Source organism: Thunnus albacares, chromosome 4, assembly GCF_914725855.1.
Source record: "Thunnus albacares chromosome 4, fThuAlb1.1, whole genome shotgun sequence".
Classification (NCBI taxonomy): Eukaryota; Metazoa; Chordata; class Actinopteri; order Scombriformes; family Scombridae; genus Thunnus; species Thunnus albacares.
Genome location: NC_058109.1, coordinates 3,979,376 through 4,005,265, shown reverse-complemented (window position 1 = coordinate 4,005,265; position 25,890 = coordinate 3,979,376). Strand labels below are relative to the sequence as shown.

The 25,890-nt window shown below is 36.7% G+C and overlaps 1 protein-coding gene and 1 long non-coding RNA gene across 3 annotated transcripts in view; both read left to right on the top strand.

Moving 5' to 3' along the window:
- LOC122981168 (hemicentin-1-like) overlaps positions 1–25,890 on the top strand; it is a 738,767-nt gene that overhangs the window by 51,329 nt on the left and 661,548 nt on the right. The window lies entirely within an intron of this gene.
- Positions 5,718–7,214, top strand: LOC122981179. 2 transcript variants are annotated; one of them, XR_006403178.1, is made up of 3 exons: positions 5,718–5,787; positions 6,156–6,187; positions 7,129–7,214. It is a non-coding gene; the product is annotated as an uncharacterized LOC122981179 (long non-coding RNA). The 2 variants fall into 2 exon arrangements; XR_006403177.1 differs by having other exon boundaries at positions 5,729–5,929.

Genomic DNA, 25,890 nt, shown 5'->3' with positions numbered 1-25,890 from the left:
AGTAGCCAGTGCAGGCCGACCGAGTGTAGCTCCTATTCACCCAGTAGTTCCCGAGCAGCCGGGAAGCCAGGGTGGCTGGGTGACTGTCCGGAGGAAGCATAGCCCTAAACAGCAGCCCACAGTTCACCACCAACCAGTTCATTCAACAGATTCTCCCCATTCTGAGAAACCAACTCTGATTATTGGCAGCTCCATAGTGAGAAACGTGAAGTTAGCAACACCAGCAGCCATAGTTAAATGTATTCCTGGGGCCAGAGCGGGCGACATTGAGTCAAATTTAAAACTGCTGGCTAAGGATAAACGTAAATATGGTACGATTGCTATTCATGTCGGCAATAACGACTCCCCATTACACCAATCGGAGCTCACTAAAATTAATGTTGAGTCGGTGTGTACATATGCAAAGACAATGTCGGACTCCGTAATTTCCTCTGGACCGCTGCCTAATCTGATTTGTGATGACATGTATAGCTGCATGTCACAATTCAACCGCTGGTTGACGAGGTGGTGTCCAGCAAACGATGTGGGCTTCATAGATAATTGGTGGACTTTCTGGGTAAGACTTGGTCTGATTAGGAGAGACGGCATACATCCCACTTTGGATGAAGCTGCTCTCATATCTAGAAATATGGCTGAGTTTATTAGTAAACCAAAACCATGACAACCCAGAGTTGAGACCAGGAAGCAGAGCTGCAGTCCTACACGCTTCTCTGTGCTTCCATTAGAGCAGTTACCCACCCAAAACCACATAGAGACTGTGTCTGTCCCCCGACCACTTAAATCAATTAAATCTAAAATAAACAAAAGAGAAGTCATTCATAAAAATCTAAAAAAAAATAACACCACATCTGCAATTGTACAACAAAATAGGAGAATTAAATGTGGACTCTTGAACATTAGATCTCTGTCATCCAAAGCTGTATTAGTAAACGATTTAATCTCAGATTATCATATCAATTTGTTTTGTCTTACTGAAACCTGGCTGTGTCATGAAGAATATATCAGCCTTTATAAATCCATACCCCCCAGTCATGTTAATACTCACATTCGTCAAGACACTGGCCGAGGAGGTGGAGTTGCAGCCATCTTCAACTCAAGCCTAATCATCAACCCTAGACCTAAAGTTAATTATAACTCAATCAAAAGCCTTGCTCTTAATATCTCACACCCAACCTGGAAAATCTACAGCCAATTCTATTTGTTATAGTGTACCCTCCTCCTGGCCTGTACTCTGAATTCTTATCTGAATTCCCACAGTTTTTATCAAACTTAGTCCTTAGTACAGATAAAATCAAATCAAACAGTATGTGTCTACTTCTCCATTTGGACGTGGATTTGATAGCTGGATGTGACAGAGCTGCTTTTCCCCACCAGTGGGTCAGCTGACAGATAAGACTGCACTTGATTAAACATGTAGCCTAAATTTGCTAATAATATCATCATCCTATAGGGGAAAAAACAACACATATATTCCATGTTTCCATATTGTTCCACTTTTTTAGCTGAAATTGAATGTTTATCTATGTGGCATGTGCTATAATTGACAGAAGACATTGTTATAACATTATTTTTGGATGTAGTCTATCAGCTCTTCAGTCTATACTCATAAATTCTGCCTATTTTCAGTCTCTTTCTCCAGTATACTGTGTGCCGAATCATTCACTGTTGTCCCTAGTCCTCTGAAATACAATATGGAATATAACTGACAGATAGGATGCCCTTGCCTTTTTATTTTAAAAAGTTAACTGCATTAATTAATTAATTAATTAATTAATTAATGTGAAAGCATCTTACAGTCTCCTATCTGTATGGGAATAACAAAATGAGCGGGAGGCGGAGTGCTACACTATGTTATTATTAATGTGACGTCTCCAGCAGTGGAGAGCAGCCTCTCTGCTGCATTGTCCAACATGCTGAGCGGGCGCAGAGATTTTGAGGTGAAACAGACCACCAAGCACCGAGCACCAAGTTATTTTCTTCACCTCAGAGTTGGTTTACGTTGTTAAAGGGTTACAGTGAGTGTTACTCAGTTTGTTACTGCTGATCACTGCTTCGTTCTGCTAACGTTACTCTCTGAGTGACAGTGCAGAATGTTCACAATATACTTCACGTTCGTCTTGCAAAGGTAATTATTTGCTCATTAAATCAAAAAATGCTTGCAACCGCTGCCTTTTGTGTAGATTAACTCTAGCTTGTGCATGTTGTAGACTGTCCGAGTTCTGCACTGCCCTCACAGTTGAGTTTCGCCTTGTTGTTCCGTCAACATCACATTATTGACTAACATTTAGAAAATCAAATTTTGACATTTGTGAATTGATGCAGAATCATCCACGTTTGCATCAGGATGCATCTTAGAATTGATTTTTTCCCCCACCCCTAATGTACAGTCGGTCAGTGAGACAGCTATAACTGTGCTGTACAAGCCTCCCAGTTAATAAAACCATGTTACTGTTCAATAAGTTGTTGTTCAGCTGGTGTATAACTACAAAACAGAAACAATACAGGGCCAGCCACAGCAGGTTATCTGACATGAATACTGAGCTTCCATAGGAACACTCATAGTGATGCAGTAGTGAAGCCCGACAGTTTGGTGGTGTTTATGTCTCCCAGACATTCATAGACATTTCACTCACTGAGCCCTCAGTTAAAAAGGAGTCTCCAAAAATCAAAACAAAGTGACATAGTCATGTGACTAATCGGGTTTGTCTATAAGCTTAAAATATGTCTGTACAACCATGAAACAGGACCAAAAATAGATATGTTAGAGGAGAGATCTGACTGCTTGATAAACTGCTCAGAAACTTGTGTTTCATGTAAATGATTTATCTGTTTTTCTTTCTAACTTGATCACTCTGTATGTGAACACACTGATTAATACATGTGTATGTCTTCCAGGGCCAGCTGTCATCAATATGGTGGTGAAAGAAGACAGTGATGTCATTTTACCCTGTTCCCTCAGCACTACGAATATTAAGCAAGTACTCTTCGACTGGAAGAAAGATGGTCAGAAGGAGGTGTACATGTATGATGCAGGCACTACTTACAATAACAATCGTGCAGGTCAAGATGAGCAGTTCAGAGGACGAGTCTCACACTTTCCAGAACAACTGGAGTTTGGTAACGCCTCCATAATTATCAGAAAAGCAAAGGTGACTGACAGTGGAAGCTACACCTGTGATTTTCCTCATCTTCAGCCAAAAAGACGATCCAACATTGAGCTTGTTGTTGGTGAGTGCTTCCATGAAATAGTTATAATGACACCTGCTCATTTACAGACGTGACTGGTTCAAGTGTTCCAGATGGGCTCAAGTCAAATTGTCATCTGATAGTTAGAAAAACATGTCTGGCCTGGACGAGGCTAACATGTAAGATACTGGTCCAACCATCAAGAATGATTTGTGGCTCAGTATCATTTAGGAGGAGCTGGGATCAAACTGCAATTAGTGGACAACTTTCTCTAAATGCTGAGCCACAGTTTTCCACTGAGATCAACAATTTCATTTTATCTCAGAACAAATAAGATGCTCTGTTCTTGATCTGTTGATGTTACAGACTTCTACCCAGAATTCCTGTATGATGATCAATTTTAGAAAAGTATAACAAATACTAAAACTTTTCTCTTTCTTGCAGAGATTTTGAAGAGAAGATTGATACCATTCTTATAACTGTTCGTTAAACATGAAGCCACAGCAAGCCAGTTAGCTTAGCACAAAGACTGGAAACAGGTGGAAATAGTTAGCCTGGTTCTGTCCAAACACAACAAAATCTTCCTACCAGCAGCTCTAAAGCTCACTGATTATCTTATTATATATCATGTTTTTTTAAGCTTAACAAAAACCAAAGTGCGAAACAACAATTTACTATTTTATGGGTTATGTGCTAAACTATTTCTTAGCACTAAGCAGTTGCCAGACACCCAAGAAACAGTCCAGCACATAACTTTCTGCACAACAGAGAATGTGACATTTTTAACTCTCTATTTTTTTTTACAGATTAAACAAACCAGATATGATAATGTTAGTGAGCTTTAGAGCTGCTGGTAGGTGGATTTTGTTATCTTGGGACAGAGTCAGGCTAGCTGTTTCCCCTGTTTTCAGTCTTTGTGCTAAGCTAAGCTAACTGGCTGCCTCATATTTGTTGTATGACAATGGAATCTATGTTCTCCTTGACTCTTTGAGAGAAAGCAAATAAGCACATTTTTCAAAATGTCAGTTTTTAAGGAAAGCCCTGCATGTTGGTTGTTACAAACACACTTCTTTCTCAGCTGATTCAGAAGGTTTTGGATTAACAGGAAGTTGATGATCAGCTTTGTGGGACAGAGTATCCTCAAAACATATCTCCACCCTGTAGTGAAGCCAGATAACTCAAAGATTTGCTGACTATTCTTGAGACAGGCCTCCAACGCTAGACGCTGATTCAATAGCAACAATGACACAATCTGTGATGTGTTGCAGATTTTGAGCATCTTTGAGGAAGGGGAACCTTCTCAAGGCAGTTGCAACCTTAGGAAGAGTGGATTAGCGACCTTCTTGCAGTAGTGTAGCAATGAGAGCCCACCAGATGAGCTTTCTGACTCTATGACTATAACCCATCAGGTACTGAAACAAACCAGTCTCATCTGTGAATGTGCTGCTAGTTTAAGCTAGACTGTGTCTTCGTTTTAAAATATCAAATTGTAAAATGCTCTGTCTAATAAAAAGGGTAATAAGGTTCTGTTTTCCCCAATATTACACGTCTGCCAAGTTGATGATATCACACAAAACTCTAATGTAATTTTGTTTTGCCTTCTAGATCCAATCTTAACTTCTTAGGGCTCCTCATAGTTATGTACATTTCTGCCTCTTCATAACTATCCATTTTATTGTTTATAATTGTGCGACTGTGAAGGACTGATATACGTCCACTGCATCACTGTAAAGTAAACTGATGAAGGTTTCATGTAATTTGTCAGTCTCACTTGTAGCCTTAATATAGGTAATTTGGTGAAGAATTTAACTGAAAAATATGGAAGCTTTCTTGTTCTTTTCTGTTAACTTCATTTTCCACATAGAGTGAATCAGTCATAATAAGGACTATCAGGCTGAAATTTACAGGATATTTCCATCAACATGTCCACAGTATCTGGACCAAATTTCAGGTTGATAGACAGAAGTGACTCTGAGATATTTCAGAAAGAGCAGTAATGAGCATCTCCAGCAGATGGCTACAGAGCTCTCTAAAATCTCTTTAAAGTTAATAAATAATGATGATAAATATAGTCAATGACGCTGAAAAAATGTCCCTACATTTTAAAGTTGACTGTAAAAAGAAGTTCTTAACATTTAGATAAAAAATCTACATATTTATTATCATTGAATCATGTCTCCTTTCACAGATAAAACAGTTTCTCTCTTATGTGGGTGTCTCAGCACCACAGAAAGTCCAACTACATTAACTTCCATATGTGGTTCGGCAGGTAATTTAAGTGACTACAAACTCAGAGCGTTTTCACGGTGCAGAGTTTCCATTGGATGAAAGCAGCTGTCAATCAAACACACTAGGCGCTCGCGTAATAATGCGCTTCTCTGATTGGTTGATGGAGTTAAAAGTCTTGAAAGTTCGTCACTTTAGTTTGCAGCAAGATGCGGATTGGTTAGTTTTGTTTCTGGGCGTTTACTGATCTCACTGATACTGAACATCATTGGTCAAATCGTTTATCGACCCGTTAAATTGACCAAAATGTCGTTGATCAGGAGTTTGACATGCTGCACTAAAACTAGACGAAGGAAATAATTCACGTTTATTCAGGTTATTTTTACTTTCGCTTGAATTTATACGAGCTGGATTTAATCTGTGGATTTTTGTTGTTTAAAACGAGCCCTCGTTAGTTTATGAGTGTCTGTTATTAAGCCGATAAAAGCCTTTTAACTGCGGTGAGACAGGTTAGCAGGTAAATTACTAACTGCTAACTGCCGTAAAGTGTGACGCTGCTGTTTTTATGTCGTAAATCCTAACCTCTCAGGTTACATCGGTTGAAAAAATGAAAATTTACGCTTTCAAATGAGGTATAACATGTGTGTGCTGACATAAACAGTAAACATGAAAATATGCAGTATATTTATATATTATTTTAACATGTAAATCTCGGGTCGCATGCAACCTCTGCACCTTAAAAGGTTAAAAGACAGAACAGCTGAAAACATCCCAGGTGAGTCCTGATAATCATGACGTCACTGATGTGTACATCTCGTTTGTGCTGCAATGTTTCAGTTTCCAGATTATTAGGTACACCTGTTTAAAACTAATGCAATAAATCCTCCTTTCATGAAGGTTATAGCAGTTATAGGTTTTGTTAAAACCTTTAGAGAGAAGTTAAGTCAGTTAAATTTTGGAGGCATAAGTTTTTATTGCTGTTGAATTGTATTGCATTATACTGAGAGATGTTTCTAATGTTTAGTTAAGCCTCGTTGACATAAAATGCTCCTCCTATCTTTGGTGCAAATAAATCTTTCATCAGCTTCTGTTGGCAACCAAGAAATAATTTCAACGAATTTGATGATCAGTTTTCCATTGTGATAGTAAGAAACTGTTGATCAAATGTTTCTCAATTGCACAATGAAACCCTGATAAACAAGGGATTTACACACCTTTGAATACAGTATTTTTTCATATTGTGTAAAACAATTTTGTATATTACGTTACTGTTACACAGACCATTAATTTATTTTCAAGGTTATTTTTGTATCACTGCAAATCCAGCAGAGATTGTGTTTGCAGTGTTGAATAGTTACCAAATTTTTGGGTGAAGTGAAAAATGTTGAAATATTGATGAAATATCATGTCCGGTAAACAATTCTGGGAGGTGTAGATTTTTCAAATATGTCTTAAAACAGCAGTCAGGTGTCCATATGAACAGTGAAAGAGGTTTTCCTCACTGTAATCATTCCTCCTGTTCATAATGGCTATTAAAAGATCCCCTTCAAATGTGCTTTCAATGTAAGTACACTCAATGTGAGTGTGGTGGTGTGCCTCTTAAACACACTGTAAACCACAGATACAAACAGAAAAGTGATGAACACAAAAAGTAGTAGCTACACATCTATCGTCTACATATTTCTTCATGAGCTGCTGTTTATATTTTGTTCACAGGTGCAGCTCCAGAGCCATACATCACAATACTTAATGAAACAAAGGATGGGCTGCTGCTGCGGTGTGAAGTTCGAGGTGCTTTTCCAAAACCTGAGGTAGAGTGGAAGGACAGTGATGGAAACATTGTTCCTGCTGAGGAGCCACGGGTGTCAGAAAGAGGAGGCCGCTACGACATCATCCTCCAAACTACTGTGACCAAAGCCGGCCACTTCCGCTGTGTAGCCACACAGAAGGAAATCAACCATCAGATTTATGCTGAGATCTATGTTCCTATCAGAGGTGAGTTTTTTTCCTAGTCATATTTTTTTTTAAATAACTTGAACTGTTCATGTGTTATTAATTTTCAGACATTTTTAAATGTGTTCACACTGAACCTAAAGCTCAAAGCAGTCAAAACTGGGATGAAAACACATTTGTACAAGTTAAAACTGTTAAAAACTGAGTGAAAAATTCACACTTATACTGAAGCTCTGTGACTCTACTTCATTAATCAATAGTCATAAGAGGATCAACGAGAGGATCTGGAGTAAAATAACAAAAACAACTGGAGTTTGTGGTAATTTTGAGATCAGTCTGAACAGTTACCAAAGATCCAGACTGCAAAAACACTCCAACAGTCAAATTCACAGTAATTAACTGAGTCAAATATTGACTTTGTTCACTCTGAATGCATCATTATTTATTTTCTTTATGTGGGATGTGATTGTACATTAATGATCATACATGACTACTACATGTTACATACATGATACACAGTTACATGCTGATTATTATATTTATGACTTTTGTGAAGAGTTTCAGAGAAAAAGTTTGAGGACAGAAAGTTTGATCATTGAGAAGTGAAGTGCAACATGTTTAGTAGTGAAACACATTTGAAACACATGTCTCCTGGTTAGCAAATCACACGTCTCATTTGATACGTACACACATGCTTATTGATTCTCAGAAGCTGATGATTGAATAATTACGTATCAAATTTGGTTCTGAATGTCAGAGAATTTCTCAACACTAAAACTGTTCCTCACATACAGAAAATAACCACATTTTGATACCCAATAATATTCCTAAATCTGAGCCCCTTTTTTCTACAGTTGATGCTTTATTGCAAGTTGAGATGACGACACAGAACAAGAACTTCAGTGTAGATCCACCAGCTGCTTGAACTGTGTCTGTTTTCAGTCAGTCATGTTAAGATTAGTTTCCTGTAGTCGGCTGCTGCAGCTGGTTCTAAGTTCAGACTTGATGTGACCAGTTATAACAGAACTGGTTCCAGTAGAGATTTATTCATCACTGAAGTTAAACCACAAAAACTAGTTCTTATGAAATATTTACACCTAATGACACAACTAGCTTGCTACAGAATGGACAATATAGTTCAAGAGGTAATAAATAACAGTCAAAATATTTATCTGACAACAATGTAAAGTGTTGTAGTTTAGAGTTACAGTATACAAGCCCCACTTGTCAGACTGTGAAGAGTGATAATAATAATAAACTGAATCATCATCATCACAGATTCTAACCAGCTCTGCTCCAGTTCAATATGCCTGAATGTTAAAGACATCAGTGTGATTTATGCTAAATATTGTTAATAAATAAATTACTCATTAATGTTCATTAGTTGTGTAATTTTCCTCTCATTTTAAATTACTTAAATAAATATTATTCACACACACAACAAAGAAATAGACAAACTGTATCTTACAAAGTATTAACAGCTAAGTTTTCTATCACTTGGCCTCCTGAAGCTTATTTTAGCCACACTGGTGTCGTGGCTCTTGGAAGGCAGTGCTGATTGGTCCATCTCTTTGTCCAAACTGAAATATCTCAAAAACTATTGGATGGATTCATTCATGTCCCGTCAGGATGAATCATAATAAATTTGATGATTCTTTCAGTTTTCATTTATCACCAACATCAAGTCAGAATTTAATTCGTCAAATAATTTGGTTCAAGCAAAAATACCTGAAAAACTAATGACGTTCCCATCAGCCTCAGCTGTTTAGCACTGATTAGCAAATGCTAACATGCTAACATGCTAACAAACTAACATGTCAACCTGATAAACATGATCATGTCAGCGTTGTCATTTTTAGCATTTAGCTCTTAGACTCTTTTGCTGTGTCTGAAATCACTTCCTCATTCACTCATTCAATATTCCCTTTACATCCATAAATAGTAACAATAAACTGAGATTTCACTCATCATCATCATTTAGCTTCATCACTGACAGCTGTAGAGTCTCACAGTGGTAATTTTCACATTTATAAAATGTGGAGCTTTGTGTTTTGAATTTGTAACATAAAGTAGTGAACGTGTCATGGACTCTACTTTTTCATTCCATGGTGGGAATTTAAGTGGAAGAAATATAGAGGATTAATGTACAAAGTCAGACACTTAAATAAAATGTTGGACAGTCAATATAGTGCACCTTACCAACGGAGTGATTTCAGAAATAGCCATCGTCTTGTTTTGAATTAGATTATAAGTTGTGATGATGCAATTATTTCTGTGTTTACATTGTTGACTTTCTGATTGCAGCTACAGTTGTTTACCTAAGCAATATTACACGAGAGGGTGTGCTTTACCATCATTGTTGGCACGACAGTGATGCAGTCAGGAACGAGGCGCTTGCACTGAGTTCCGTAAGCATCACTGAAGTGCCAACAATAAGATAAAGCACACCCTCGAGTGTAATATTGCAATTATACAACATTTACCAACTAAATAAAAGAACAAAATGTATGCATATTGTGAGGCAGTTTGCCCTAAAAATAAAAAACTTTTTGCTTGTGTTATCTCCGTTTCCATGGAAATACATGGGCTGTGACTAATACCTGGAAAACAATCACTCACGTCAGTAGACTCCTATGTAATGAAACCTAGTTTACTACTCCAGCAAGTAGACTGACCCTTAGTAACGACCTAACAACAAGATGATAATAAGTCCCTGTTGAGTGAGCCAGCCAACTTCAGCTAATGCTTTCTGCAGATCGCTGCATTTCCCAAATGAATAAATACCTCACATATAAACACAAAACTGCTTTGCTAGCTCAATCTCGTTGTAACTAAGATATCTGCTGAAAATTTTTTTTTTTTCCATGGACAGATTTAGCTACTATGTCCGCAAACTTCACAGACATTTTTAAGCTAGTATCGCCGTAGCACCGGCACAGCTGATGGAGGATGCCGGAGTGGAAGCTGAAGGGAAAATTGCTAAGTTTTGCTGTGTATGGGAGTGCCAGGTAACGATGAAGAGTGAAGAAGGGTTCGGGTTTTGAGAGTGTGTGTGACTGTGTGCGTGTGTAACTCCCACAGTCTCAGAGTTCAATCCACTCAGCAAAGGCTCAGTTCAATCCAATTTCACAAACATACAAGAAAGACGACTCAAAACTCTGCTCCAGGTTACATCTGAGTAGAATCATCCTCCTCTGTCTGGACCTGAAACCAGGGGTTAACAAATGTTCACGTCTCACATTCACCAACATTTGACTTGTGGTTTGTTTTAATGCTGCACTGCACAGCTCACTAAAGTATGTACGTTAATTCACTTTATCATAGGAGCTGTATGATGTTATAAACATGAGACTGTAACACAGAGGAAACTAAATGACATTATAATGTGATTATTCACCAGTGATTTACAGTCAGGTGTTTGTATATTTGTCTGTCTGGCAGCTTCCTCACAGCAGAATTAATGTGTAAATAATCTTCTGCAGGTAATAACACAACAACTCTCTCAGCACAGTAATCACATGGTACGTTTATTAATGAATGAGCAGTGCTTTATAAACTTTAGATATTTAAAACTTCAAATCTAACTCAAACTATAAATGATCATAATCTCCTCAAACATTTTCCAAATTTAAAGTAAATTCCAGTGTGATAGTTAATCACATTCTTTTGCTAAAATGGAAGAATTGAAACTAATTTGAGTGTCAGTCAGTGCTTTAGAAAACTCAATGTTTCATATTTCATTACAGTTCATATAGTTTATCAGTTTTTATAATATTATTGAAAAGAAAAGTTTGGACACCACTTGAAGTTTTGCACAAATTTATATTACGTTCTGAGATCTTTTCAATATTTTCTGTCTCACTAAACTAATAAGAAACTTTGTATTTTTAACTCAATGCTTCCAGTTCTTCACACAGACTTTGTCAAAATGTTAAAGCTTCAGACATTAAACTGTTTAACAGGCTGATTCATCCTCCTCATGACCAGTTAACTGATCTTCATGTGTAAAATCAGTCGAGTGTTTATAAGTAATAATATAAAACATGATGGACTTTAAAAAGTTTTGTTAGTTATTCCAAACTATAATATTTGACAAGAGATCTTTTCACCTCTTCTTCTCTGCTGTGCAGACTGAAGATCAGCTGTAACTCTGAACTTCCTTTTTTCTTCAGTCTGTATTTGTACATATATGTGTAATTATTAAGTGAAGATTTATGCATCACTGTATTGAAATGAGTTACACCACATAAACTAGTTCCATACAGTAGAGCTTGTTAGAAATATTAACACCCACTAAATACCAGCTGTAAGTGTTGTGTATCTGACTGAACCAACCAACAGAAAACACAATATATGACCTGCTTAGAGTGAGTAGATAACAGGTCATTATTTGACCTGACACTGGTTAAACTGGAGTTATAGTGGGTGAACTCCACTTGTTAAACTATGATGAGCGATAACATGAATCACTCAACATCACAGATTTTAACTCACTGACTAAAAATGATGGAAATTAATGTGATTCACTTAAAGTTAAACTATATTTCAAAAAAGTTACATTAAACTAAATGACTCAGTTATTTATGTTATGTTACACATTATTCTTAAACTAAAACATTCCTCCATCCAGAGTTAAAAACCAAATTAATACCTGATGTACTTTTATAGTTACAATTAGCTGTTAGGTTTAATATATCTCCTGGCATCTTAAAACATTTTCTTGTAAGTTATTTTACAGCTTGTGATGCTGTAATAACTTCTGTATTTAGATTGTTGATGCCACAACAAATGTTTCTTTTACATTACAAAGGGCTCCGCTTGACTTTCCCTCAGCTTTAATGGTAAAAACCAGAAAATCACTGGTCTGAAACTAATAGTTAGTTACTAAGAACTTGTTAAATAATTCAAATACAAACCCTGTAATAGATTTATAAATGATTGTTACAACCTGATCCCGAGTTTAGGCATGAAAAAACAACATTTGGGCTATTTAGAGACTAAAATCATTAGAATCAGTGAAAGTTTCCACAAGTGAAAACAAAAAAGGTTATAAAATGAAGAAATAATGAGTTACATGTGTCACCAAAATATAATGAGGTTTTTATTATCTGTAATTTGATATATAGAGAGAGTGTTTTATTAATCTTAGTGGAAAATATCAGTGTTACAGCAGCCAAGTTCCACATGAATCACATAAACATAAGAACACTCAAAGATGTAGATAACAAATGAAATAATAAAACATAAATAACTAAAATCTTAACTAAGAACTAGGCCCATACTCTAGTTACACATAGTACGTAACATGTGTAAAAAGTTGAATGAGAAATCCTCACCAAACAAAGAGCAGATACTTAATGGTTTGACCCGTTTGGCCCGTTCAGTTTTAGCCGCCATCACTGTTTATCTTGTTCCACTCGTCTTACAATTAGACAAATAGCCACTTATTAGCAGCCTCTGGTTTGTTAGTTAGTTTTTATCTGTCAGGCCAAACATCTGGCCCATTCTTCATGGGATTACAAGACAAAAAACCTTCTCCATGCATGAGTCATCACATAAAAGTGCTTTTACACGTATGGATAATAATAATAATAACTTTATTTGTATAGCACCTTTCATACAAGAAATACAGCTCAAAGTGCTTTACAACAAAAGAAATTAAATGCACTAAGTGCTTCACATAAAAAGGAAATAAAAAGAACATAAAAACATGTAAAAAACAAACAAAACAAAACATTAATGTAACATAAAATGGAAAATAAAACCTACTTGATAACATTAATAAAAATAAGATCAAATAAAGTGAAAGTACAATACATAGAATGTGTACTTCAGTGGTGATAATTTGAGACTTAATAAGTGAAAACATGTGAACACAATCTGTAAATCAGCACCTCGGTCTCTGAAGCTTTAAGCAAACAGAACCTCCCTTTTCCCAACAGACACAGACTCACCAGCGGTCTTGATTATCAGAAATAAAACCTCTTTCAGTTGATCCCAGAACGTCTTCCTACAGGTTGAACCTCACTGTGGCTCTTATCTGTGTCGGCTGCAACCCAAAGCTGCTCCAGAAAGAAACCTCCCTTAGTGGTGCTGTGAGGATTAAAAAACACACATGATACAAAATAGTATTCAGTCTCTGGCCTCTTATGAATCTGTATGTCTGTGGCCATGTTTACACCTGGCATTAACATGCGTCGCGGGTGATTCAATCACAAGTGGACATCTCTAAGTACAGGTGTGGACACACCCAAGACGCATTGAGGATGCATTGAGATCTGATCACTCAGACCACATTCGGAGGTGGTCTGGGCCACATGTGGCCACATTCATTTAGTAGTGTAAACGCAATGCATCCTGGGCCACATTGAAGGACCACCTACTCAACTGACGTCCTCTATTTTCCAGCAGACTAGGCATGGGAGGTGCATCACTACCTCCTGGTGTGTGAATCCTCCATCCAAAGCTGTGTTCAACTTGTTTCATAACAGGATTAAGAAATTCATCATTTTGTTTTGCCATTTTTCATGTGAATCAAAAAAACATAATCCACTTCCCTTTTTTTTGCTGTTTTTATCGTCATATGTTTCCCTCATCAAATCGACAATGGAATAGAAATTAAACCATTAACTTTTCGCTTGTCTGTCTAAAAAAATATTTCAGAAGCTAAACGTTGCTGAACAGTTTCTTCTGTCCTGTCAAGTTGATAACTACAGTTTTTAGTTTTGCTGCGCTGCTCAACATAATGAGCTCAGGATCTATCAGCAGGACGGCTGCTTTACTCCAAACAGTATGAACCTGGACTGTGTGTCTAACAGCTGACCTGTTGGATGTGTAGAAGAACACAGAACATTAATTAACATTAGATCCTGACTGATCCTGTCGGCATGTCGGAGATTTAAATAATCAATGAAGTTATGCTGCTGTGTCTTGTACATAAAAGCGCACAGCATCTCTGAATAATTCTGCATATAATTCTATATTTGTTATACATATTTATGTTCAGACACGGTGCTAGAGTAAATTGATAGGACGGGCATTTGATTTTCATGAGGGGACACAAAGTATTGTATGTTTGTTTATCCTGTTATCAAACAAGTTGAACACAGCTTTGGACAGAGGGTACACGTACCCCCACTCCTCCTGCCAGTTAAAAACAACAGTGCATTTGGTCTTTGCAAATGGATATGATATACATGTTTATTTGCATATAGAGCGGGGAAGTGAGATCCAATCACAAGTGGTCACTCAAGATGCATGTAGAGACACATGTTAATACCAGGTGTGAACAGATGTACTTAGAGCTGTCCACTTGTGATCGAATCACCCGAGATGCATGTTAATGTCAGGTGTAAACAGGGCCTGTGTGTGTGTTGTGTTGAACATGTAATTTACATCCTCTGCTCCAACTGAACAGTTTTTTCTGATGTAGCCAGTGTGAACCAACAATGTCGGCGATTTGTTTTCATGTGTCTTTTTTCTATTTAAGGTCCTGGTAGCTTGTTAAATACACATCATAGAGAAGTCAGAGACTGTGATGATCAGCTTCTTCTCTCTTCTGTTTAAAGTTATTTCATGTAGCAGAGTGCTGTCATGTGAATGTGAAGGCAGGATGTTTGTGAAATCTGAGACTGTGGTTTATTTTTTCCTCCAATCAGTTCTGTTAAATAAACCTGCTAACAAAGTGTTACCTGTCTGTCATGTTGATATCACACAAGGATAATTATGTTTTCCTTTTTTCTTTTGGGTGGCATCTTAAAAGACACAACAGCTGAAAACAACTCTGGTGAGTCTTGATTTTAATGACTGATCTCTACATCTGCATGTATGTGCTGTAAAATATTTATATCAGTAAACCTCAGTGTGTTAAACTGACTGGATCATTCTACTTTGTGTAAGGTCAGACTAATATTCATCACTTACAAGTGACATATACCTACATGTTTTTATCTTTGTTCAGAGGTAAAGCGGTACATAGTTCCAGAGGGTTATAAAAGGTTATTGTTACTATTTTATAACACAAGTGCCTACAAATGGTATTTAATGTGCATATGACAGGATGATGTGTCTGTGCAATAACCAATAATACTTTAATAACTTATCTAAACTGGTATCAATCCAGTATATACTGGATCAGTGTGTCTCTTGATACTTTGACACAGATAAATGCATCAATCTAAACTGTCCATCACAATGAAAACCAACTTATATAAACTCAATCACTTTATTAAGTTCACCTCACTAAAACTAATGAAGTCTGATGAGTTTTGTAATGAATTCCACTTTCATGAAGGTTTTAATATTCAGGTTTTTGTTGTAACTGTTTTAAGAAAGGTGTTGATTCAATGCAGGCTGTGTTTTATAATATTGTTTATAATATTTAATCTACCGTCACTCACATAAAATGCTGCTCTTATATAAATAAATACACTCCAGTGAAATGTTTCATCAGCGTCTGTTGGTTGCAAAATAAGAATTACAATAAATTTCAATTTCAATTCAATTTTATTTATATAGCGCCAAATCACAACAAAAGTCATCTCAGGGCACTTTTAACATAGAGCAAGTTGAGACCGTACTCTTAAATTTACAGAGAGAGAGAGACCCAACAATTCCCCCATGAGCAGCACTTGGCGACAGCGGTGAGGAAAAACTTCCCTTTAAAAAGGGAAGAAACCTCAACCAGAACCCAGCTCTAGGTGGGCAGCCATCTGCTTTGACCAGTTGGGTTGAGAGAGAAAGAGAGGGGTGGGGGGAGGAGAGAGATGATAGCAGTTCAACAGTTTATGGTCTTGTCCACAGGATTACAATGCATAGTTGACTGTCAGATGATGATGATGATGATTATTTAAAGGCTAAAAAGGCAGATGAAACAATAATCAGTAAACTAAGATACTCTAGTAAATCTTAATCATAATGATAAATAGTACATGAATGGTACTTTAATACTTTAAATCTTAACTCAAACTCAAAAACACTCATTTGGTCATTAAACAAAGAAACCGCAATAACTACAGCAAATGTCTTCAACTTACTCAAAGAATGCATCTGATGCACAGTCAACTGGAGAAGGTAGCTAATAACATACAGGTCACCATGCTGCAGCAGACAAAGGAGGAGACTGAGCAAGGCCTGAGCCAGGCTTTTATCAGTTCAGGTGTGGCCCGTTTGGTTGAGGCTAAGTCCCGCCCATCTAGGTCTGGGCAGGAAGGAGGATTTTCTACAACAACAATAGATACATGACTAGCAACAACAATAGTAAAAAACAGTAAATAGTTAAAAACAGTAGCAACTGGAGAAGGACATCCCCACGGCCATGGGCCAGAGCCTGTTCCCATCCTGCGGATGGTCAATTTTCCATTCAGCAGCATGATCAAATATTTCTCTCTGGCACAATGAAGTGCTGATAATATAAGAGGTTTATGTACCTTTGACAAACATCTTTAATATTTTATAACATATTTTTATATGTAGCATCATCTGATATTTCACTCACTACTGTATTAATACATATCATTCTAAAACTAAAATATTCCTTCATATAGAAATAATGTTACAGAATCTAGAAAGAAATCAAAGGGAAAAAATGTGAAATCTGCTGAACCTTTAAAAAGAATCAGCTGCTTTTTGCTGATTCAAGCATCTATTTGATCTGTGTTAGTGAATGATGAAAAATGTTAATATCTTCTGTGGCTCAGTTCTCTTTCAAGTTGTAGCTACATATTTTAAATACTAATTATCATTTTATAATTGTATTCTGACTATTAAATCAGCAAAAGCTGATGAGAGATCTCAGTGGATTCTTGATGAGTTTAAGGTTTAAAGATCATTTCATATTCAGAAATCATGACCATACATGTTGTTTAACAGCAAAATAGATGATCATGCTCTTAAAAAAAATTCCAAACATAATATATAGAATAATATATGAACTTTTGTTGGCTAAAAAGGAAGACTTTTATGGGTCTATATTATTTGCAAATGTGTGTGGAGAATAAAACTGTATCTCAATATATACATGTGTACAAAAATCTTTAAATATTTATTAGATATGTGCATGTGTTACGCTCATAGAGTGTCAGCTCACTCGAGGGGTGACATATTTTAGAAAATCATTTATTCTGAAAGAACAAATTGAAAACACAGTGTGAGTCTGCTGATCCTCAGTAGCTTTGCTGATTATACGTCAACTGCAAACTGAAGAAAGCAGTGCAGGCTCACAGCTTATATACCGCCAGCTGATCTCATGCCTTTTACACTCCAAATAGAATAAATGAAATTGAATTGGAGGGGTCTGTTAACGTGCAAAATAAAGTGCATACATAAAAAAAAAAATATAACACAAGTAAGTGGGCAATTGCATGTAAATATCCTATGTGCCACATATGTGTAAAATAATATGAAACTCTTAACTCATAAACTGAATGTAAATGACTTTTTCTTAATGAGTTAAAGTGTATTTAGCTTCAACAGACTCCTGCTGCATAATACCAGACTGTATCACTCTGCTGTCATTGTGCTTCAGTAGCTGTAGAGTCGACTCACCACCAGGCAGAAGCATCTGTTGATTTAAATCTTGACATTACTGGACAGTAGTTGTTGCAGTTTAGCTGCAGCAGTGTAAGTCTATGTTAGCTAGCTAGTGCTACTTAATGTCTCAGTGAAACATAAACCTCTAAGCTGCATGTTCAGCTGGTTGGATAATATCTTGTTTTACCAAAGTTTATCAATACTAGTGATGACAACAACTATCATAAAGTGAAGATGTTAATCCAGAGTCCATCATAGACTTGTACTTGTGATCCTCGGCTCAGGATGTAGAAAACCTGGACTATGGACAGATTTCCACACACATGTGCAGATCTCAGGTACGGCAGGAGTGTAGCAAAAGTCACCTGTAAAAAGCCTAAAGTGGAGCGACAGGACAGTGATTGAAACATCCTTCCTACTGAGGATCAACACGTCTCAGAAACAGGAGGATGCTACAACAACATGACCCTCCTCACTACTGGGACCAAAACCAACCTCTGAGCTGTGTAGCCGAGCAGGAGGAAACTGCTCATAAGATCGATGCTAATATCACTGTGTCTGCTGAGAGTCATCTCACTGCTGCTTTAATCTGTCAATCATTTTAGATTTTAGGAGCATGCACACCTTTAGTTGTTCTCTTTGTGTAGGTTATGATGTCTGTACATGATTTACAGTTACATTCTGAGTCTTACATTAACTTCTTTTTATCTGTTTCAGGTTCCTCCACTGGACTGGTTGTTACTATTGTGGTTCTTTGTGTTGTTGTTGTTGTTGTTCTAGCTGTGCTTGTAGCCACGTGTTACATCTTACAAAAACGTAATAAAGGTAAGTCCACATAATATATTGTATCAACATATTCATAATGAGCAGACAACACAACTATGTTCTATCATGTTAGTTTTAACCATCATTCTGATCTTCTCAGACATAAAGCTTTCTGTTGGCACACATACAAAATCCACCGAGTCAACACAATCTATGATTGAGTACATTGAATATGATTATTTCAAAGACATGATATTACCATAGTTGTTTATTAGTACATAGTTTTGAATGTCATTCAGTTTCTTCCGTGGTTTCCTATTTAATCAGTTTGTACATTTAAATGTGGAGTTTGAATTTTGCCCTCCAAGACAGATAATCATCGAAGTGATCATTTTTTTTATTATAACACAGTAAGAAGAACACAGAAACAACGAAAAGTAACACACTGTAACAAGATAATTATGTCTTACATGTGTTTTATTTCAAACATGTCAGTTAGATGGACACAATGAATATTAACTGGAGAACTTGTGTTTCCAAAGTCAGGATTTTCTTTAATATAATTGTGTTTTCTCTCCTGCAGACAGACGTGATGTGGTTTAAGGAACCAGTCCACATAATCAACAGGAGGTTTTCCAGCTTGACACGTGCCTTCAAGTTGGCTGCTGAAGTGTGTTTGTGTTGTTGTATCTTGATTTTTGTGAGGACCAGTTGAGTTTTAGACCAAAGAGTGAAGACATTTTTGGTGCAGTTTGGGCATTTTGTCCAGTTCTCATTTATCCAAAGGATGGTTTTTAAGTTGAGGTCTGGTTTTAGGGTTAAAGATAGAAATAGACGACTGTATAAAGCTGTTAACTGAAAGATTAAACTTCCTGTCTGACTGCAGCAGGACCAGGAGGAGGCAGTGTAGCAACAACATGATATCAAATATAAAAGACCCAGATGCCCCAAAACAGAGGACAGAGCAGTTTCAGCCTCTTATACTTGTTTTTTCCATAACCACAAATCCCAAACATGTAACCTATCACACTTACCACATACTATAGTAACCTCACAAACATTTTCTTGGAATAATTAATGAAAAGAAAACAAACAAACACTGGCATTAAAGGATAGACTTGACAGCCTTGTGTTTTGTCTGATGATACGTTTTGTACATCACAGGAGATGTTGAGATTGTTTCTGTTTATTTCATTTATTGGTTTAGTTAATAGGGAACATGCACCTTGATAGACATTGCTGTAAATATGCTGAGTTAGCCCAAAGTCTGGTCTACCTAAAATAGTGCATTCATTCAATAGAACACAATCATATGATAAGCAGTTTTTTAAAAAGAAAAGTTAATCTAAACATATGGACGAGAAAGCAAAAAACATTGTGAATTATTGTCTTGTACTAATTAAAACATGTAACAAAGAGACATTATATAATTATACAAAACAATTAAAAATGGCCCATAATTCACAACAGACCAATGACACATTCAGAATAAATCCACAATAAAAGAAGTTAAGTTACATTTAGTCGTCTCTGACATTCATACAGATTGACAATAGAAAGACTGGAGTTAACAGGCTGATGGCAGCAGAGAGTATTTACCTTTTAATGCTGACAGAACTGATTGTCATTAAACCTTCCTTTAAGTGAGAATTATATTAATTGTATGTGTTTAATACTCTGATGGAATACACGTTCAGTTAAAAGTTTATTAGGTACACCAGCTAAAACTAATGCAGTTTAATACAACAGGTCTACAATAAATCCTGCCTTCATCAAGGTTCTAATGTTCAGTTTTTGTTGAACAGAGGTGTTGACTCAACTTAATTTGTTTTGGCAGCTGTAGTCTGTGGTACTGTTGAATTGTATTGGGTTTTATACTGAGAGGTGTTTTCAACTCATTGAGTCAACAGTGTTACAAACTACAGTCTCCAAAATGAACATAAAGTTGATTTAACACCTTTTAGAAAACAAAGTTAGCAAAAGTTGAACATTATACCTTCTATAAAGTTATGAGATTACAGCAGGTTGTTGTATTAAACTGCATCAGTTTTTGCTTGTGTACCTAATAAACTGCAACAGAGAGTAGTTCCACTCTTGTGCTTTGAAGAAAACTCAGACTAAGAGCAGACTCAGTCATTTCCTCTCTGATTCTTTGCTCTGTTGTGTTTTTATTGTTTTATTTTAGTATTTTGATGGTTTTATTATCACCTCATTATGCATCTCAGTTTTATTCAGGCTCTGTTGTCCATGTACAATAGATTGATCTCATTTATAAAATGGTTTAATGTCAAGCTGAAATACAACAATAAAACTATTCACTGGACTGTTGATGAGAACATTATAGTTCATAGATAAATGACATGAACCTGCATAGAAACACAATCAAACTACCTGAGACAGTTTGTGATTAGTCATTTTGGATTTAAGACTTAAACAGAATGAAAAATAAAAATGTGATAATGAGGTAGCAAAGCAGGATAATCAAACAATCACTGAACATAAAAATCAACATACAACAGAATTAAAGTGAACTGAGTTAAAAAGGGACCAAACTCTGTCCAGTCCCTGCTGCTCCTGTCCTCAGCCTGCAGCCTGCATGGTAGCTCACTGCCATCAGTGTGTTTATGAGTGTTAACGGATGAATGAGAGAAAAATTGTAAATTGTGTTGGATAAAAGTACTATATAGATGCAGCCCATTAGCAAATATTATCATCCTTAAAGATCCTCCTTCCATCCTTTTTCAGCTAAACTGAAATAAAATGTGTGTTGTTGTTTTTTAAACAAGCATGTGTTATTTATTTGTATTTTTTAATGTTCTCAGCCAGAATCAGTCAGGTACAGTTTCATACTGAACTATAAACTGTTGACTGATCTTTGAATTGTTCTGAAAGTTCATGTATGTTCATGTTTACTGATGATGCACTTGCAGGTTATCGTGTCATTTCAGGCAGTTCTTCATCATTTTTGTTCAAATGTTTGAATAAAACATGAAAAACGTCAAACTGTATGTTGTGACTGATTTGGATGTTTCTGTCTGTTCAAACTTTGATAAGAGAAACAAAAGTGATGATACTGTATTGGCTGGATTTTAAGATGATCATCATACAACATCTGTTTCTGATAAAAACACTGAATGAACTATGTTGCAGATACACTGTATTTAAAACTGTGCTTCTAACAAACAGACAGTTAACCAGCCTGATAAATAATGAAAATGCTGTAAAGTTGTAAATTTGCTGTAAATTTATTTTGCCAATAGATTTTTTTGATTCCTGACAGTGTAGAAAGCTTTCAGACAGACATTTAATAGATAGTGATAGTGGAGAGATTCAACAAAGATTCCCGGCAGGATTTGAATTGGTGGCGTTTGTGGTTCGTGGTCAGCATATTAACCCTTAAGCCACAGAACCAGGTGTCTTTTCTCTCTCTGTGTGAATGGATCCTGCAGTTTTGTGGTCCAAGTCCTACCTGGTTTTGGTGGCACCTGGAAGTTGTTCAGTGTCTTTTCTCTGATCTACAGGATACTTTTCCCTCCAACTTATTAACTTTATTTAAAAGACATTCACTTAAACACAGACAGTGAAAGAATTTCAGTATTATTGGATCTTAGTGCTGCATTTGACACAGTCGACTACAACATATTACTAGACTGACTGGAAAACTGCGTTTTACTTTCTGGCACAGTATTGAACTGGTTTAAATCATACTTTGTGTCTATAGGTAATAACACATCTGAGTGGACAAAAATGACATGTGGAGTTACCCAGGGCTTCATTCTGGGGCTTCTGGATATTTTGGTCACCACTGCACTGGCTTTACTTTATTCTATTAGAATGAGTGTTTGTATAATATTCTTGTTTTGTCATGAAAAAAAATTGTAGAATTTTACTATTATTTCCCCCTTGGGATCAACAGAGGATTATTTTTATGATAGGTTAAAACTGTTTCAGTAGCTTTTAAGTTAAAGAATAGAACAAAGACTGTACGGCCACAGCACAAAAAGAACTTAATCATCTTCTGAGGAAGGCAAGAGAGAAATATTTATCTGCAATTGAACAGATCTTCAGTTTAATGGACAATAAAAGGTTGTGGGACTGTATGAAATATAACAAACATGAACTCTAATAGGAAACAGCTGATCACTCTGGATGAACAGGACAGAACTGAATGACTTGAGGGTTGAGGCCTTAGACTCCATTACCACTATTGATGCCTCTTACAGGCTGGAGGTTGAAACAAAGCAGGTACAGACGATTATTAGCAAAGTATGCAATAAGAAATCAACAGGGCCGGATGGTTTGCCTGCAGCAGATCTAACGGCAGCATAGAGTCCTATTTTAGACAGTCACACTGTTCCAGCTCTCTGGAAACGGTCCATAATTATTCCTGTGCCTAAAATACCATGTCCATCTGCCAGCAATGACTGTAGACCGGTAGCTTTAACATCTGTAGTAATGAAGTGTTTTGAGAGAGTCATAGTAAACATGCTTAAGACTGATGTGGCTTCATGTCTGAACCCTCTTCAGTTTGCATAATAATAATAATAATAATAATAATAATAATAATAATAATAATAATAATAATAATAATAATAAGTTTATTTAGTACAGCACCTTTCACAGAAATGAAATTCACAAAGTGCTTCACAGAAATAACAGTTAAAAATAAGACTATAAGAACATACATAGAGTAAAAACATATGCCACAAGTTACAATTAACCTTAAGAAACAAAAAACAAAAAACAAAACACAGGCAGCAGGGTACCTCAAGTAGAAACACATGAACAAATGATTATTACACATCACACACTCCAATCACACAACTTAAAATGACACAAAAGCCAATCTAAAAACATGGGTCTTCAATTGTTTTTTAAAAGCTTCTATAGAGCCTGCTGACCGTATATGTACAGGAAGAGAGTTCCATAGTGTTGGAGCCACAAATGCAAAAGCACGATCACCTTTAGTTTTCAGCCGCGAGCGAGGGACAGCCGGTAGGTCCTGATTGGATGACCTAAGTGACCCACTGGTGACGTAGGGATGGATAAGATCCATGATGTGCTCAGGCGCCTGTCCATGCAGGGCTCTAAATGTAATAGCAAGAACCTTATAATAGATCCTAAAACAAATGGGCAACCAGTGCAAAGAACTTAAAATAAGAGTGATGTGAGTCATCTTGCTGACCTGGTTAACAATCTTGCAGCAGCATTGTGGACCATTTGCATATAGGCAGGAGCAGAGAAGAGAGAAAACTGACACACCTACTGTAATTAGTAAGCATCTAGAGGACCCCAAGGCATATGCACATGTTTTATTTGTGGATTTTAGTTCAGCTTTTAATACACTCCAACCACACCTGCTGGTCCAGAAGTTAAATGATATGCATGTAAATCCTTTTATCATTAAATGGTTTTATTCTTTCTTAACAAATAGGTCCCAACAAGAAAAGGTCAATGGCTCCCTCTCTGGGGTCAAACGCTGTCACACAGGGGTACCACGAGGCTGTGTGACAAATAATCAAATCAAATTCTCAGATGATACAATTATGTTAAGCCTTCTGCATGGTGACAACTGAACATTGTTGTAAAAATGCCAAAGTTAAATAACCATTTCTTTAAATGAGCTCTAAATAAACTGTATATGTCCAGTTCTGTAATATGTGCTGGGATAGAAAGAACACAGACTAAACTGTGTGAGCGGAGGAGCAGACAGATCATGTATAATCCTGTACTTAAGATTTTTTTTTCTATTGAATAGACTAAAGTAACCTAAGAACTCTTCCTCCTCTCTCCAACTCAGATCACTCGACTGTTCATCTCATGCCTCTTAGTGCACCATAGAGAGATGGCCACCTTTAAGGTCTGGTGTGACAGTCACCACCTTATTCTTAACGTTAACAAACGATCAACAAACGGCAATGATCATTGGTGAAAGGGAAATCGAGCAGGTGCGCTCCTACAATTATTTGAGGATACAAATGGACAATAAATTAAAATGTTGCTTCCATGTTGAGTATCTGTGTGCTAGGCTGGCTCAGAGACTTCATCTTCTCCGCAGACTCAGACTGTGCTGATAAGGCACCAACAGACGGCTGTCGTCTACCTCTGACCTAGGTAACGAATGGATTCCCAAAATCTACACACGAGACCACCTTCGCCTGCTTAGGGAACCAAAGTTCAGTTTGGCTTCTATAATCATCAGCTGTCGTTGATTCACTCTATTTCGGGCCTATTTAGTCAGGAATGCCTGACACAACGAAAATGTGTGTGTGCAAGTAGGTGTTGGAGGTTTGACGATACTCCAATATGACCTTTAACAGGTGTCTCTAGAGGAGGCACACTATGTCAGCTGAGGGCACTCACCTGATTTTACAGGCAAGGCAAGGCAAGTTTATTTGTTGGCGCATTTCAAAAACAAAGCAATTCAAAGTGCTTTATATAGAGCATAAAAGGCATTAAAACAGAATATAAAAGCAATACAAGTAAAAAGACATAAAAACAATTAAAAAATGTCAAATTTGGAAATAAAAAAGAAGCTAAAAAGGGAATAAGACAGATAAAACAAGAGAATAAAAGTAACAGTGCAGTGTAAAATATTAACCCTTAATGTGATTTAATGAAAGGCAGCGGCAAACAGAAAAGTCTTCAGCTGCGATTTAAAAGAACTGAGAGCCGCAGCAGATCTACAGTTTTCTGGGAGTTTGTTCCAGATATGTGGAGCATAAAAACTGATGTTTCTCCATGTTTAGTTTTTACTCTGGGGACAGAAAGCAGACCTGTCCCAGACGACCTGAGAGGTCTGGATGGTTCATAATGTAGCAGCAGATCAGAGATATATTTTGGCCCTAAACCATTCAGTGCTTTATAAACCAACAGCAATATCTTAAATTCAATTCTTTGACAGACAGGAAGCCAGTGTAAAGATCTGAGAACTGGAGTGATGTGATCCACTTTCTTAGTCTTAGTGAGGACTCGAGCAGCAGCATCTGAATCAGCTGCAGCTATCTGATCGATTTTTTAGGGAGACCTGTGAAGACAGCATTACATTAGTCAAGTCTACTGAAGATAAATGCATGGACAAGTTTTTCCAAATCCTGCTGAGACATAAGTCCTTTAATTCTTGATATATTCCTCAGGTGATAGTGGGCTGACTTTGTAATTATCTTAATGTGGCTGTTGAAATTCAGGTCTGAGTCCATGACAGAAGATTTCTGGCTTGGTTTGTGGATT